Source organism: Herpailurus yagouaroundi, unplaced genomic scaffold, assembly GCF_014898765.1.
Source record: "Herpailurus yagouaroundi ecotype Mexico unplaced genomic scaffold, PumYag 141, whole genome shotgun sequence".
NCBI lineage: Eukaryota > Metazoa > Chordata > Mammalia > Carnivora > Felidae > Herpailurus > Herpailurus yagouaroundi.
The window spans coordinates 29,677,309-29,694,557 of NW_024412396.1; the positions used below are offsets into that span (position 1 = coordinate 29,677,309).

At 36.0% G+C, this 17,249-nt stretch overlaps 1 protein-coding gene across 6 annotated transcripts in view; it reads right to left on the reverse strand.

Moving 5' to 3' along the window:
- The window catches only part of FERMT2 (FERM domain containing kindlin 2), an 86,007-nt gene that overhangs the window by 31,993 nt on the left and 36,765 nt on the right, over window positions 1–17,249 (reverse strand). The window lies entirely within an intron of this gene.

Below are 17,249 nucleotides of genomic sequence, written 5' to 3' on the forward strand. Positions count from 1 at the left end.
TCAGAGCCTGGAGCCTGCTTTGGATTCTGTGTTTCCCTCTCTCTCTGCCCCTCCCCTGCTCACACTCTCTCTCTTCTTCAAAAATAAACAAACAATAATAATAATAAAAAAAAAACTGTTGGGAGCTAATAAAACGGAGTGAAGTTTCAGGGTATAAAAGCCAATTGTGTTTTTATACATAAATAACAAACTGAAAAAGAGACATCAAGAAAACCAATCCCATTTAAGTAAAATACTATGGAATAAACTATACCAAGAAAGTGAAAGACCTGTACACTGAAAACGAGGAGTTGATGAAAAAAATAAAGACACAAACAAATGGAAAGATATTGTGTTTGTGGATCGGAAGAATAGGTGTTATTAAAATGGCTATATTACTCAAAGCAATCTGCAGGTTTAATGCAATCCCTATAGAAAGTCTAACGATACTTTTCACAGAACTAGAACAAATAATTCCAAAATTTGTATGGAACCAAAGAAGACCCTGAACAGCCAAAACAATCTATAGAAAGAAAAACAAACCTGCAGGTGCACGCTGCTCGATTTTAAACTATACTACAGGGGTACCTGGATGGCTCAATTGGTTAAGCATCCAACGCTTGATTTCAGATCAGGTCATGACTTCATGGTTGTGAGATGGGAGCCTGACGCTGGGCTCCACACTGAGCATGGAGCCTTCTTGGGATTCTCCCTCCCTCCCTCTTTCTTTCTCTCTCTCCCCGGCCCCTCCCCCACTCATGCACATGTGGTCTCAAAAACTGTACCACAAAGCTGTAGTAATCAAAAAAGTATAGTGTTAGCACAAAAACAGATATATAAATCCATGGAACAAAATAAAGAGCCCAGAACTACACACACACACACACACACACACACACACACACACACACACACACATATACGGTCAATTAATTTATGACAAAGGAACTAATAATATACAATGGGAAAGAATAGTCTCCTCAATAAATGATGCTGGGAAAACTGGTCAGCTATACTGAAAAGAATGAAACTGGACCATATATGAAAATTAACTTAAAAGTGCTTGAAGACTTGAATGTAAGAACTAAAACCATAAAATTCCTAGAAGAAAACATATGGTAATAAGCTCTTTGACATCAGTCTTAGAAATATTTTTTTGGACCTGACACCAAAGGCAAGAAAAACAGAAGGACAAATAAACAAATGAGACTGCATCAAACTAACAAGCTTCTGCACAGCAAAGGAAACCAATAGAACCAGAAGGCAACTACTGAATAGGAGAAGATATTTATACATCATATATCCAATAAGGGGTTAATATCCAAAATAAATAAACAACTCATACAACTCAATAACAAAAAAAAAATCCAATTAGAGGATCTGAACAGACATCTTCCCAAAGATACACAGATGGCCAAAAGGCACATGAAAAGATGCTTAACACCACTAATCATCAGGGAAATGGAACTATAAATCACAACGAGATATCACCGTACACCTGTCAGAATGGTTATTATCAAAAAGACAAGAAATAATACGTGTTGGAGAGAATAGGGAGAAAAGGGAAACCTTATGCACTGTTTAGGAATGCAAACTGGTGCAGCCACTATGGAAAACAATACAGAGGTCCCTTAAAAACTTAGAACTATGACATGATCTGGCAGTTCCACTACTGGGTATCTATCCAAGGATAACGAAAACACTAATTCAAAAAGGTAGCTGTTCACTGCAGCATTATTTACCATAGCCAAGATATGAGAGCAAGCTAAATGTCCACTGATAGATAAATGGATAAAGAAGATGTGGTGTGTGTATAAACACACACACACACACACACACACACACACTCTCTGGAATATTACTCAACCACAAAAAAAGAATGAAATCTTGCCATTTGCAACAACATGGATGGACCTAGAGGATATTATGCTGAGTGCAATTAAGTCAGAGAAAGACAAATACCACAATTTTACTTGTATGTGGAATGTAAAAAACAAAACAAAACAAAACCAAGATGCAGTGATACAGAAAACAAACTGGTGTTTGCCAGCAGAGAGGGGAGTTAGGGGGGTGCAATGGGTGAAGGAGGAACAAGAAGTACAAACTTCTAGTTATAAAATAAGTAAGTCATGGGGATGTAATGTGCAGCATGGGGAATATAGTCCATAATATTATATTAATTTTGTATGGTGACCGATAGTAAGTGCCCTGTGGTGATCATTTTGCAGTGTATACATGTGTTGATTCAGTATGTTGCATACTTGATACAAATACAATATTTTATGTCAACTATACCTCAATAAAAAAAAAAAAACCTTTCTATTACATGGTAGCCATCATTCATTCTGTATGTTGTAAGTTACACATAACACATGAAGTAAATTTAAGTACTTTCGTATCATTACCAAATCTGAAAGTTTTAATCGATTCAAACTTTTCTGCCTTGTATCAAATGGCTATAAATTTCTGTGTTTATCTTACTCATTTTCATGTGAAGAATCTGGTAAGAGGAAAAAATGGCTAAATGACAGTATCAAAAAGAATTAACAGCCCATATAAATAGATATAGATTATGTTACATACCCTGTCCATAAATTGTTGCAAGAATTGTTAAGAAGTCAGTTTTACCTAAATTGAGCTAAAGATTCAATGGAATCTTTGTCAAAATTCCAACTTGATCTTTTATACAAGATGACAAGTTGATTGTAAAATTCGTATGGATATGAAAACAATCCTAAGATAGTCCAAGCAATTTTTAAAAGACTAAAGTTGGAGAACTTACACTACCCAATATCATATAGCTACTTCAGTTAAGACAGTGCAATTATTAGCTACATGATAACATGTATATATGAAGAGGAACCAGAAGCAGACCCACATATAAGTAGTCAATTATCTTGGACAAAGGTGCCATGGCAATTCAAGAGGAAAGGAAAATCTTTTTTCAATAAACAGTGCTGAATGAGAGATTCATACATTAAATGGATCATAGACTTTAAAAAAGTAGACAAAGATTTCTTACATAGAACACACACATTCCACAAGAAATTGTCCTTTATTAAAAAACAAATAGGGGAGGGGCGCCTGGGTGGCGCAGTCGGTTAAGCGGCCAACTTCAGCCAGGTCACGATCTCGCGGTCCGTGAGTTCGAGCCCCGCGTCGGGCTCTGGGCTGATGGCTCAGAGCCTGGAGCCTGTTTCCGATTCTGTGTCTCCCTCTCTCTCTGCCCCTCGCCCGTTCATGCTCTGTCTCTCTCTGTCCCAAAAATAAATAAAAAACGTTGGAAAAAAAAATTAAAAAACAAACAAACAAACAAACAAAAAACAAATAGGGGTGCCTGGGTGGCTCAGTCGTTTGAGCGTCCGACTTCGGCTCAGGTCATGATCTTGCAGTCTGTGAGTTCGCGCCTCAGGCTCTGCGCTGATAGCTCAGAGCCTGGGGCCTGCTTCAGATTCTGTCTCCCTCTCTCTCTGTTCCTCCCCTGATCACACTCTGTCTCTCTCTCAAAAATAAAATAAAAACATTAAAAAAATCTGCTCTTTGAAGAATACTGTTAAAAAAAGGCAAGCTGTATATTGAGAGAAAATATTCACAAAACATATTACATATATTTGACAAAGGACTTGTATTTAAAATTTATACAGCTCAATAATAAGCAGACTAATGGGCTAAAGATTCGGATGAGCACTTCACCAAAGAATATATAATTGTCAAGAAGCACAGAAATACTCAACATTATCGGTCAGTGAAATGCAAGTTAAAACTGTGAGACATTATGTGCCCACAGAGTAGCCAACATTAATAAGATTGATAATACCCAGTGTTGGTGAAGATGTGGGGAAGGAACTGAAACTCTCATACTCAGCTGGAGGGAATGGGAAACATTTCTGAAAACTGTTTGGCAGTTTCTTATAAAGTTAAACACACAACCCAACCATTCCACTTCGAGGTACTAACTGAAGAAATTAAAAGCACATATGTAACAGCTTTACTCATAAAAGCCAAAACTGGAAATAACCCAAATTGATAAACAAAATGTGGTATTTTCAGATCAGTGGAATACTACTCACACTTTAGAGCACAACTCGTGAGTAAAAAGGGAAAACTGACACCTACAATAACATGAATGTATCTCAAAATCATTACACTAAGTGGAAGAAGCCAACTAGAAAAGCATATATCCTACATAATTCCATACATAAAATTGCAAAAAATGACAACAAATCTCTAGTGACGGAGCAAATAAATGGTTGTCTGACTAAAGTTTGAGAGCTAATGCCAATATTCTCTATCCTATCGTATCCTCAAATTGTATACTTTAAGTGGGTACAGTTTATTGTACACCAATTATACCAAAATTAGGTTAAAAAATAAAGAGTGTAAAGAGGAGAGCCAAGAACAAACGAAAATGAAAAATGGAGCAGAAAGGAGGAGGACCGGTCTATGTATCTGGCAGCACTATGCTCACTGTATGTCAGGGTCTGAGTAGAACAGACGACGAAATACAAAAGGACCGCATAACCTGTGATGTTACAGACTGCTAAGTTACTGGATCAGAGTTTTATACGTGGCAGTTTGTACCTTCAGGAGCTCACAATATCCATTAGATTCAATCCAGTATTACAAAGTCAGGAAGCTTTTTGTTTGTAGGGGACCTGAAACTAGGAACGGAGCAGACAGGTGTAGAGCTGGTGAGACATAATCTGAGGCACAAGCGCACAGCCCAGCTAACCGAATCCTGATCTCAGTTCTACTACTTATTAACTGTGACTGTGGACAAGCTACTCAGCCTGCCAGCGTCTGAGTTTTCTCACCTGTGAAATAACAGTACCTCAGGAGGTGGTTGTGAAAATTAAATGATTGATACGGGGCCTGGCACATAACAAGTACTTCCTATTAGGTATTAATGTTTTTCTCTAATTTTCTCTATTAAAAAATATACAATTATGGTAGAAATTTGAAAATTATAAAAGTGGTTGAGTTACTTAAAACCTATTCTTGAAAAATGGAGTATGACTATGTATATAAGTGATTATTTTAATAGATGTATACAATTCCACTGTGTAAATGCAGTATAATTTAATGATTCTTCTAATACTGAACCCATGATAAATAATGACTTTACAAATATCTGTGTACATATTTTTCCACATCTTATTACTTCAAGAATTCACTAGAGTGGAATTACCAGATCAAAGGTTATAATAATTTTAAGGCAAAAGTGGAACAAGATGGGCATATGAGTTATTTTAAACTGGGCATTCCAGTTTATATGCAAACTGGAAAAACAGTGTATTTCCTTGTTTTAATTGACATTTATTTATTTACTAGTCATGTTGAACATCAAGAGTTTTTAGTCATTTATATTTCCTTTGCTCATGTTTCTATTAGGAGTCTTCAAATCAAAGTTAATCTGTATATAAACTGCAAACCACACTGGACTTTCTTTTTTTGAAAGATGTATTTTATACATACCGTATTCCATGTTTAAAAAATAAGTCCAAAAAAATCTTTTAGTAACTATATGGTTTTTTGGTTACTCTGTTGGTTATTTGAATTTTACTCTTAGGAACACTCTGATCCAAGTCATGTTTTTGTTTTATTCTGTATTAACAGGCTATTTTCTGGGGAATGTTTTTCTGAAATACAAAAACAGAATTACCAGAAAAACTGTCCTGAACAGACATGTTACAAGAGAATAGGTGAACACAACTGTTCTTTAATTATTACTAAATTTGGGGGAAGTACATTTTAAGTACTAAGCAGCAGAAACCATGTTAAAAATAAATGCTTGTTCCCTAAGTTCTCTCTTTATCTAGAGAGGGTGAGAGTGAGTACAAGCAGGGGAGAAACAGAGAGAGGGAGAAAATCCCAAGCAGGCTCCATGTTGTCAACTAGGGCCAAAGGTGGGGCTCAAACTCAGGAGCCGTGAGAACATGACCTGAGCCAAAATTCAAGAGTCGGATGCTTAACTAACTGAACCACCCAGGTGCCCCAAACTCTGTCACTTTCTTAGAAGCTTCCAGGCATAGCTGATTTCTTTTTAAAATTAGAAATATTGCAGCATATTGTTTAGCTAAAGTTACCCAGTTAAAAATCAGATTCTCTTCATTCTTGTATATTCAAGGTATAAAGTTTATCAATTTATCTTCCAATGCTGTTTTTGAAGTTTAATGGATTAGCACTAATTGCTATGATTATGTAGATTCAGAAATTCTTAAGATATTTCAAGTGTATCTTTTGAGCCATAGTTATCTTATTAATAGAACTGAATCACCATTTTCTAGAGTACTTTTAAAAGAAACAAGATTTAACATGCTAAGGGACCAAATCACTTATGAGTTGCATTTTCAGTTCTCAGTATACCCTCAGCTCTAAATGCCATCACTGCCATGGTGGGAGAAAACAAAGGCATTAGACAATCCCAAGCTTCTAAATAATCAGTTGACTACACTACTTCAGTATCAAGTGGGGGCAGGGTGGTGATGGTAACCTATCTCTCCACCCATTGGTTCCCTCAAAGTAAATCATGTGCTGGTACAGGGTGAAAAATCTAGAAAAGTCTAGAAGAACATACAATGAGTCACACCTGAGAGATAGGACATGCCTCTGTCACAATTCACCATAGTCAGGTTTAGTGGAAGAGGGGAAGGCAAGCATGTTTAATTTGAAAAGGCATCCCAAATGTTTCTGGCATGTCCCTTCTGCTTGAGAATCACTATACTACATGAGTCATCCTTTGAGATTTTTGTTCCTAGGTCATTTCCTGTCCAGTTCACAAACCAGCTATTAATGTTATTAGAAGAATGAATCCTGTTAAGTATAACTAGCTTTCTGCTCAGTCGTAAGTACATAAAAAGGTCATAAGCATATAAGAAAATCATAACCATATGTGTCCAGGACAATTGCTTGTGAAGTTAAAAATAATACTCATAATACACGCTTTGGTCATACCCCATACACTCTCAGTGACTCAGGGCTCCCAGCAGCTTGTTTTAGAAAAACTCTAGTGATGGATGTTAACTAGACTTACTGAGGTGATCACTTTACAATGTATTCAAATATCATTATTTTATATATCTGAAACTAATGTTATATGTCAATTATATCTCAAAAAACATTAAAACAGGGTAGCCACTGGCTATACGTGAAGGTAGTTTTTTCATTTCATTATAATGAAAAAGCAAAGTAAACCTACACCCTCCACATAAGACACTAATGATCTCATTCATACAGGAATTTAGGACTGATTTACTTACTGTGTCTTGTATCAAGAAAGACTAAACTGGTGAATTTTGAAATCTGAATCACATGTAAAAGTGGGCCAGGTGAAGAGCTTAACTAATTAAAGTTTATACTTAACTAAAATATACCTGGAGGACTAGGAGATATTTTGTCTTGAGACTTTCTTGTTACACATCTGTATTGAGCTGGTGCATTAATTCTCACTCCTCTCCAAAATCATACAAAAAAAAAAAATATATATATATATATATGTATACACATACATATAAAACATGTACTTATAAGGACAAAAAGAATGGGAGAAAACAGCACATAAAAAAGTCAGAAAAACTTGGGGAGACATAAGCCAGATTGGGAGAGTAGTCAACGATGTAACAAAGTGGAGAAAAATAAAATTAAGGGGTTTGCAAAAGGAGATACCAATGCGAAATATGCTGACTCACAGTACCAAACATCAAGCACTGAAAACAGACATGAAAAATGAATCTGAATCCGGTCCCATAATGGATTAAACTTACCTCCTAGATACATGCCCTTTAGGATTTCTTAGAAGAGAATCTAAACAGCCCTAGGGAAAAATCTTTTAGATAGTGACATTTGATAAAGCTTGCTCGGTAGCTAAATATCCTACAGAGGGGTGACAAGCTAAACCTATTGGTATTTGTAGTGCCCCATTAATAAGTATATGAATGGACAATCAATGATTGATAGACATGTGATAAAGGAGTCTGTGGAGTGTTACAATTCTAGAGATAACTCCTTAAAATTTCTGTCCCTGGTTACACACAATCATACACTAATCTAGAGACTGCTGAGAAGAGACTGCAAATGGAATGAAGACTACTAATCATCTGATTTAAGGGAGATTATCCGGATTCTTTCTGTGGGTCCAATGTAATCATACAAGGTCAGCCAAACAGAAGAGGAAGGCAGTAGAGTGAAGCACAGGAAAGAGGAGCCAGAAGGGAGGGCCAGACAGATGTGAAGAGTAAGGACTAGACTTGCTATTGCTGGCTCTGAAAATGGAGGAAGGAAGCCACCTGTTAAGGAATTTGGGAGGACTCTAGAAGCTGAGAATGACCTCTCACAGACAACTAGGGGAAACCCTGGTCTCTACAGTCACATGGAACCAAATTCCACCATGAAGAATTCTTTCTCAGAGATTTCAGGAAGGAACACAGCCCTGCTAACACCTTACTTTCAGCTTTATAAGACTAACTAGAAGAGCCAGCTAAGCCACACTGTGCCCACTATTAACCTATGGGAACCATGAGCTAATAAATTTGTGTTGTTTTAAGCTGCTAAGGTTATGGTAAAATTTGTTATGGCAGCAATGGAATGAACTCACAGAGCTTCTAACATGAAAAAGACCTAATGAAAAGAAAAACAACTTGTGAAATCAGAGATAATGCAGAAAATAGAAGAACAAAACAAAACCTTCTTAAATACAGTTCTTAGTAAGACAATGACATCTATGACAGATGAATAGGATGTTATAAAGAACAGCTAAAGATTAAGAAAGATCTTAGGAGATGCAGTGAAAGCAGTTCAAAGAGGGAAATATATACTAATATATACCTCAAGAAATAAAAAAAGTCAAACAATCTAATCTTACACACAAAGGAACTAGAAAAAGAAGAACAAAGCACAAGGTGAGTAGAAGGAAGGAAATAAAAATAACAGCAGATATAAATGACATAGATCCTAAAACAAAAGAAAACAAAGCAAAAATCAATGAAACCAAGAGGTGGTTCTCTGAAAAGATAAACAAAATTGATAAACCCTTAGACAGACGCATCAAGAAAAAGAGAGAAAGGACCCAAATAAAAGCAGAAATAAAAGAGGAGAGGTAACAACCAATACAGTAGAAATGCAAAGAATTATGAGAGAATACTAAAATTATAGGCCAACAAACAACCTAGAAGAAATAGATAATTCCCAGGAAAATACTATCTTCTAAAACTGAATCAGGAAGAAACAGAAAATCTGAACAGACTACCTGTAACAAAAAATAAAACCTACCAAAAACCTACCAAAACATAAAAGTCAGGACCAGATGGATTCGTGAATGAATTCTATGAAATATTTAAAAAAGAGTTAATACCTATTCTACTCAGAGTATTCCAAAAATAGAAAGAGAGAAAGGTTCCAAATATATTCTATGAAGCCACATTACACAGATACCAAAAACAAAGACACCACAAAAAAAAAGAAAACTACAGACCACTATCACTGATGAACAGATGCAAAACTCTTCAACAAAAACTACTTTCAACAATACATTAAAAGGATCATTCCCCATGATCAAGTGGGATTTATTTTTTTTTTTTAATTTTCAACGTTTTTTTATTTATTTTTGGGACAGAGAGAGACAGAGCATGAACAGGGGAGGGGCAGAGAGAGAGGGAGACACAGAATCGGAAACAGGCTCCAGGCTCTGAGCCATCAGCCCAGAGCCTGACACGGGGCTCGAACTCACGGACCGCGAGATCGTGACCTGGCTGAAGTCGGACGCTTAACCGACTGCGCCACCCAGGCACCCCAGGTGGGATTTATTATGGGGATGCAAGGATGGTTCAATATTCACAAATCAATCAACATGATACACCACATCAACAAAGCAAAGGATAAAAATCATATAATCATCTCAACTGCTGTGGAAAAAGCATTTGACAAAATTCAACATCCATTCATGATACAACTCTCAACAAAGTGAGTGTAGAGAGAACATACCTCAACATAATAAAGGCCATCTATGAAAAACCTATAACTAATATTATACTCAGTGGCAAAAAACTGAGAGCTTTTCCTCGAAGATCGGGAACAAGACAAGGATGTCTACTCTCACCACTTTTATTCAACAGAGTACTAGAAGTTCTAGAAACAGCAATCAAAAATAAGAGGCATCCATACTGGGTACAGAAGAGGTTAAACTGTCACTATTTGCAGATGGCATGATACTATACACAGAAAATCATAATGACTTTGACACATAACTACTAGAGGTAATCAGTAAAACTGTAGGATACAAAATTAATACCCAGAAATCAGTAGTGTTTCTATATATATTTCAATAATGAAATAACAGAAAGAGAAATTAAGAAAACAACTCTACCTAATAATTGCACCAAAAAGAATAAAATACCTAGGAATAAACTTAACCAAAGAGGTGAAAGACCTATACTCTGAAAACTATACAGTACTGATGAAAGAAACTGAAGATGACACAAACAAATGGGAAGATACTCCATGCTCACAGACTGGAAGAATTAATATTGCTAAAATGTCCATACTACCCAAAACAATCTAAAGAGTCAATGTAACCTCTGTCAAAATGCCAACATCATTTTCACAAAAATAGAACAAATAGTACTAAAATTTGTATGTAACCACAGAAGACCCTAAATGGCCAAAACAATCTTGAGAAAGAAAAAGCTGAAGGTATCACAATTCCAGATTTCAAGATACACTACAAAGCTGTAGTAATCAACACACTATGGTACTGGCATAAAAACAGATGCACTGATCAATGGAATAGAGAACCCAGAAATAAACCCATGCTCATATGGTCAATTAATCTGTGAAAAAAGGAAGCAAAAGGGGGGGGGGCAGCCTCTTCAATAAATGGTGCTGGGAAAACTGGATAGCTACATGTAAAAATAATAAAACTGGACTACTTTCTAACACAAAAATAAACTCAAAATGAATTAAAGACCTAAACGTGAGATCTGAAACCATAAAAATCCTAGAAGACAATGCAGGCATTCTCTGACAATGACCATAGCAACGTGAAGCAAGAGAAACAAAAGCAAAAATGAGACTACACCAAAATAAAAAGCTTTCCACAGCAAAAGAAACCATCAACAAAACAAAACGGCAACCTACCGAAAGGGAGAAGATATTTGCAAATGATTTATCCATTGAAGGGTTAACATCCAAAATATATAAAGAACTCATATAACTCAACACCAAAAAACAATCCAATTAAAAAATGGGCAGAAAACCATTCGAATAGACCTTTTCCAAAGACATACAAATGGCCTACAGATGCATGGAAAGATGCTGAACGTCACTAATCTCCAGGGAAATGCAAATCAAAACCACAATGAGATATCACGGAACACCTAGTCAGAATAGCTAAAATCAAAAAGACAAACAACAAGTGTTAGCAAGGATATGGAGAACAAGGAACCCTCATGCACTGTTGGTGGGAATGTAAATTAGTATACTCACTGTGGAAATCAGTATGGAGTTTCCTCAAAAAATAAAAAATAGAACTACCATATGATCCAATAATTCCACTACAGGGTATTTACCCAAGAAAAATGAAAACACTAACTTGAGAAGATATACACACCCCTATGTTTATCTGCAGCATTACTTACAATAGCCAAGATATGGAAGCAACCTACATCCACTGATAGATAAACAGATAAGGAAGATGTGGAGTGTGTATGCATATATATTACACATTATATATCTGTGTACACACACACACACACACACACACACACACACACACACACACACAGAATATTATGCAGCCATAAAAAGGATGAGATCATCCATTTGCAACAACATTATGCTAAGTGAAATAGGTCTGAGAAAGTACAAATACCATATGATTTCACACATATGTGGAATCTAAAAAAACCAAATCAATAAACAAACAAAAATCAGAATCAGACCTAATAAATACAGAGAACAAACTGATGGTCGCCAGAGGGCAGGGGGTTGGGAGGGATGGGTAAAATATGTGAACAGTAGCGGGGGATACAATAGCATCATGTATAAATGTGTTGAATCACTGTACACCTGAAATTAACATTGTGTCAACTATACTCAAAAACTTTAAAAAAAAAAAAAGAAAGATCTTGGGTATTAACAGTGGGAGAGGGAGTCCTTTTTGTTTTAATTCTTTTTTTCTTTTTGAGGTTTAACTTACGTAAAATCCACAAATCTTAAGTGTATTCATGAATACCTGAGTAACAAACATCCAGATAAAATAGAAAACATTGTAAATTTTAATTTGATAGTCACAATAAAAAATCCAATAGAAGACATGTTAAGTCAGGTAAAAGAATCAATCCAACAACAATGCCTAATCAATTACTAGTAACAGAGAGAACAGAGAAAATAAAAAAGAAGAATTAGGACATATTACCATGAAATTTCAACATGGCAGAGAAAAGAAAAGATCCTGAAATTAGTTTCCAGAAGGGGAAAAACAGTTTACAAAAGGATGAAAATAAAAATTAAGAACACCATGAGGACTATTACTAGCAACACTGAAAGCCAACACACAACTTAATAACACTTCCCAATTTTGAGGAAAAATAATTTTCAAATCAACAATTCTATCAAAGGACAAAATAATGTTAACATCTCAAAAATTTACAACCCATTCACTTTTTTCTTACTGTGCAGATGATACAGTCCACCAAAATAAGTGAACAAATCAATACTGGGGAAAATGCAAGGATTAAATATGAGAGAGGAGAAGACATTGTGCCTGGACGATGGTAAAGGGATGTCCTGGAGCCATGACTACATACTTGAGACTAGAAAACATCCACTTCAGATTGGAGCAGGAGTACTGAGCGGCTTCAGAGTTTGTCTAGGGAAAAAAAGGGGGGGGTGGGGGAGGGAGGAAGGAAGGAGTAGATGATATCATAGAGAATGTAGAATACAGAAGAATCAGCAACTGATACAGGTTGAAAACTAAGCAAATGATAAACAAGAAGGCATATGAGAGGATAAAGTACACACTTTGGTTCACCAAGTAAAAATATATACCTTGTTGAAATAATGTAAATAGTAATTATTTAGTCAAAAATTATAATAGTTATGATAAGGGGGAAAAGAAACATTTCAGCAAAAAGAAGTGAACAGATATCTAAAGCTGATAAAATCAAGAAATAATGGTATATTATTTAGAATTATGGAATCAGGGGCACCTGGGTGGCTAAGTAGGTTAAGCATCCAACTTCAGCTCACGTCATGCTCTTGTGGTCTGTGAGTTCGAGCCCCGCGCTGGGCTGGCTATGTGCTGACAGCTCAGAGCCTGCAGCTGGATTCAGATTCTGTGTCTCCCTCTCTCTGCCCTTCCCCCACTCACATTCTGTCTCTCAAAAATAAATAAACATTTAAAAAATAAAAAAATAAAAAAAAGAATTATGGAACCAAAAGTCAGAAACAATAAAAGAGTAGAAAGTGGCACTAATGTGAATAGGAGCTGGGGAGAAAGAGGGCAGAAAAGTGATTTTATAAGCCATTTTTTCTTTTTCACGTTTTAAAATTAGTGTTAGTTAACATAAAGTGTAGTATTAGTTTCAGGAACAGAATTTAGTGATTCATCAGTTACATACATACCTGGTATTTGTCACAAGTGCCCTCCTTAATATCCATCACCTATTTAACCCATTCCCCCCCTCCCCAACCCTGTAAGTCCTTTTGACTTTAACTCAATATAAAAGAGGCAGGAAAATACAAACCTCTTACTAGCTATTAAAGGGGAAAAAAAGAAACTAACAGAAGCAGAAACAGTCTAATTTATGAAAATACTTTTCATTTGGTATCCTTTTTCTTCTATCTGAAAAACTTCCTATAACCTTTTCATGGTTCAGGTCTGCTGGTGATGTCTTTCACCTTTTGTCTACAGAAGTCTCAATTTTTGTCTTCATTTTAAAAAGATTTTGCAGTTGGGTAAAGAATCCTAGGTTTTTTCCTGCAATAATTTTCAGATGTCTTCCTATTGTCTTCTGGTTCATGTAATTTCAGAGAAGTCTGTTCCTATTCTTTTATTTGTTCTTCTGCATGTTTTCTCTGTCAGCCTTTGAGGAATTTATCCTTATTCTGGTTTTCAGCAATTTAATTCTGATGTATCCTGGCATAGTTTTCTTTAGGTTTATTCTGTTCTAGGATCATTGCATTTCTTAGATCTGTGGGTTTATGGTGGGTTATGGTTTAAACCATCAGTTCTTCAAATAATTTGTGTCCCTTTCCCCAACTCCCATTCTTTGTGGGACTCTAGTTTCATGTATGTAGACCGATTAATCATTCTGAGGCCAGCATTACTCTTTTTTTTTTTATTTATTTAAAAAAAATTTTTTTTTTCAATGTTTATTTATTTTTGGGACAGAGAGAGACAGAGCATGAACGGGCGAGGGGCAGAGAGAGAGGGAGACACAGAATCGGAAACAGGCTCCAGGCTCTGAGCCATCAGCCCAGAGCCCGACGCGGGGCTCGAACTCGCAGACCGCGAGATCGTGACCTGGCTGAAGTCGGACACTTAACCGACTGCACCACCCAGGCGCCCCGAGGCCAGCATTACTCTAATACCAAAAACCAAAGGCATTATAAGTAAACTATAATAGGCTAATATCTATGCAAAAATCTTCAACAAAATATTAGCAAGTAGAGTCCAACAATGCATAAAAAGAATTATACATTGTGACCCAGTGGGATTTATGTCAACCATACAAGGGTGGTTCAACATTCAAAAATCAACATAATTCATCTCATCAAAAGACTAAATTTAAAAAAAAAAAAATCACATGATTATACCAAAAGATGTAAAAAAAAAAAAAAAAAAGACAAGGTCTAATACCCATTCATGATTAAAATCTCAGTAAATGAGCATAGAGGCACATTTCTCAACCTGATAAAGAATACCTACAAAAACCTTTTAGCTAAGGACACACTTAATGGTGATAAAGTTGGAAGTTTTCCCACTAAGATCAAGAGCAAGGCAATGATATCTCTCTTACCACTTCCTTTCAATATCTTACTTGAAGTACTAGCTAATACAATAAGAACAGCGAATAAAAGGTATACAGACTGGGACGGAGAAGACTGTCTTTATTCACAGGTATGATCATCATCCCTATAGAAAATCTGAATGCATCAACAAAAACTCCTCAAATAATTATAGCAAGGTTGTAGGACACATAGTAAAGGTACAAAAGTAAACTGCCTTCTTATATACCAGCAATGAACAAGTGGAATTTGAAATATAAAACATGATACTATTTTCTTAAGTATTTTAAAAAAATTTTTAAATATTTACTCATTGTTGAGACAGAGACAGAGAGACAGAGAGCATGCAGCAGAGGGGCAGAAAGAGAGAGGGAGACACAGAAACCAAAGCAGGCTCCAGGCTCTGAGCTGTCAGCACGGAACCCAATGTGAGGCCTGAACTCATGAACCATGAGATCATGACCTGAGCCAAAGTCAGATGCTCAACCAACTGAGCCACCCAGGTGCCCCTAAAACATGATACTATTTACATTAACATACACAAAAAGAAGTACTTGTGTATAAATCAAACAAAATATGTATAAGATCTAAATGAGGAAAACTACAAAACTGTGATGAAAGAAATCAAGAAATAAATAAATGGAGAGATGTTCCATTTTCATGGATGTGAACACGCAATATTGTTAAGATGTCAGCTCTTCTCAACTTGATCTACAGATTCAATGCAATCAAAATCCCAGGAAGTTATTTTATGAATACCAACAAACTAATTCTAAGGTTTATGTGGAAAGTTGAAAGACCCAGAACAGTCAACACCATATCAAGAGAGAAGAACAAAGTTGGAAGACTGATGCTACATGACCTGGAGACACACTATAAAAGTAACATAATCAAGATAGGGTGCTACTGGAAAAAAAAAAGTGAATAGATCAGTGGAACAGAAATATAGTGCCCAGAAATAGACCTATATAAATACAATCAACTGTTCTTTGACAAAAGAGCAAAGGCAATACAATGGAGGAAAGATAATTTTTCAATATATGATGCTAGAACAATTGGACATCCACGAGCAAAAAATAATTTAGACCCAGACCTTACACCCTTCACAAAAATTAACTCAAAATGGATCACAGTCCTAAGTGTACAATGAAAACTATAAAACCCCTAAGTAACATAGAAAAAAATCTAGATGACCTTTGGTTTACTGATGACTTTTTAGATATGATGACAAAGGCATGATCCATGAAAGAAATAACTGATAAGCTAGACTTCATTAAAATTAAAATTTTCTGTTCTCTGAAAGAAACTGTCAGAGAATGGAAAGACAAACCAGACAGTGGAATATCTAATAAAGTACTGTTATCCAAAATACACCAACTCTTAAAATTCAACAAGAAAACAACCTGATTAAAAAATAGGCCAAAGGGGGCATCTGGGTGGCTCAGTTGGTTGAGTGTCCGGCTTTGGCTCAGGTCATGATCTCTCAGTTCATGAGTTGGAGCCCCATGTTGTTGGGCTCTGTGCTGACAGCTCAGAGCCTTTAGCCTGCTTCGGATTCTGTGTCTCCTCTCTCTCTCTGTCCCTCCCCTGCTCATGCTCTGTCTCTCCCTCAAAAAAAAAAAAAAAAAAAAAAAAAGGCCAAAGACCTTAACAGACACCTCACCAAAGAAGATGTACATATGGCAAATGAGCATATGAAAAGATGCTCCACATCTTATGTCATCAGGGAAATAAAAATTAAAACAATAAAATGTCACTGCACATTTATCAAAATGGCCACAATCCAGAACACTGATACCACCAAATGCTGGTAAGGATTCAGAACAATAAGAACTTACTCATTGCTGGCACAAATGCAAAATGGTACAGCTACTCTGGAAGACAGTTTGGTGGCTTCTTAAACAACTAAACCTATTTTTAACCATGTGATCCAACAATCACACTCCTTAGGGAGTTTACCTTAGGGTTTACCCAAAGGAGTTGAAAACATAGGTCCATACAAAAGCCTCCACACAAATGTTTATAGCAGCTTTACTTACTAACTACAAAACTTGGAAAATATCTAAGATACTCTTCAGTAGATAAGTGGAGAAATAAAGTGTGGTACATCCAGATAATGGGATATTACTCACTGCTAAAGAGAAATAAGCTATCAAGCCATGAAAAGATACGGAGGAAACTTAAATGCATATTACTATACAAAGGAAGCAATCTGAAGAGACTACATAGTGAATGACTCCAATTGTAGGATATTCTAGGAAAGGCAA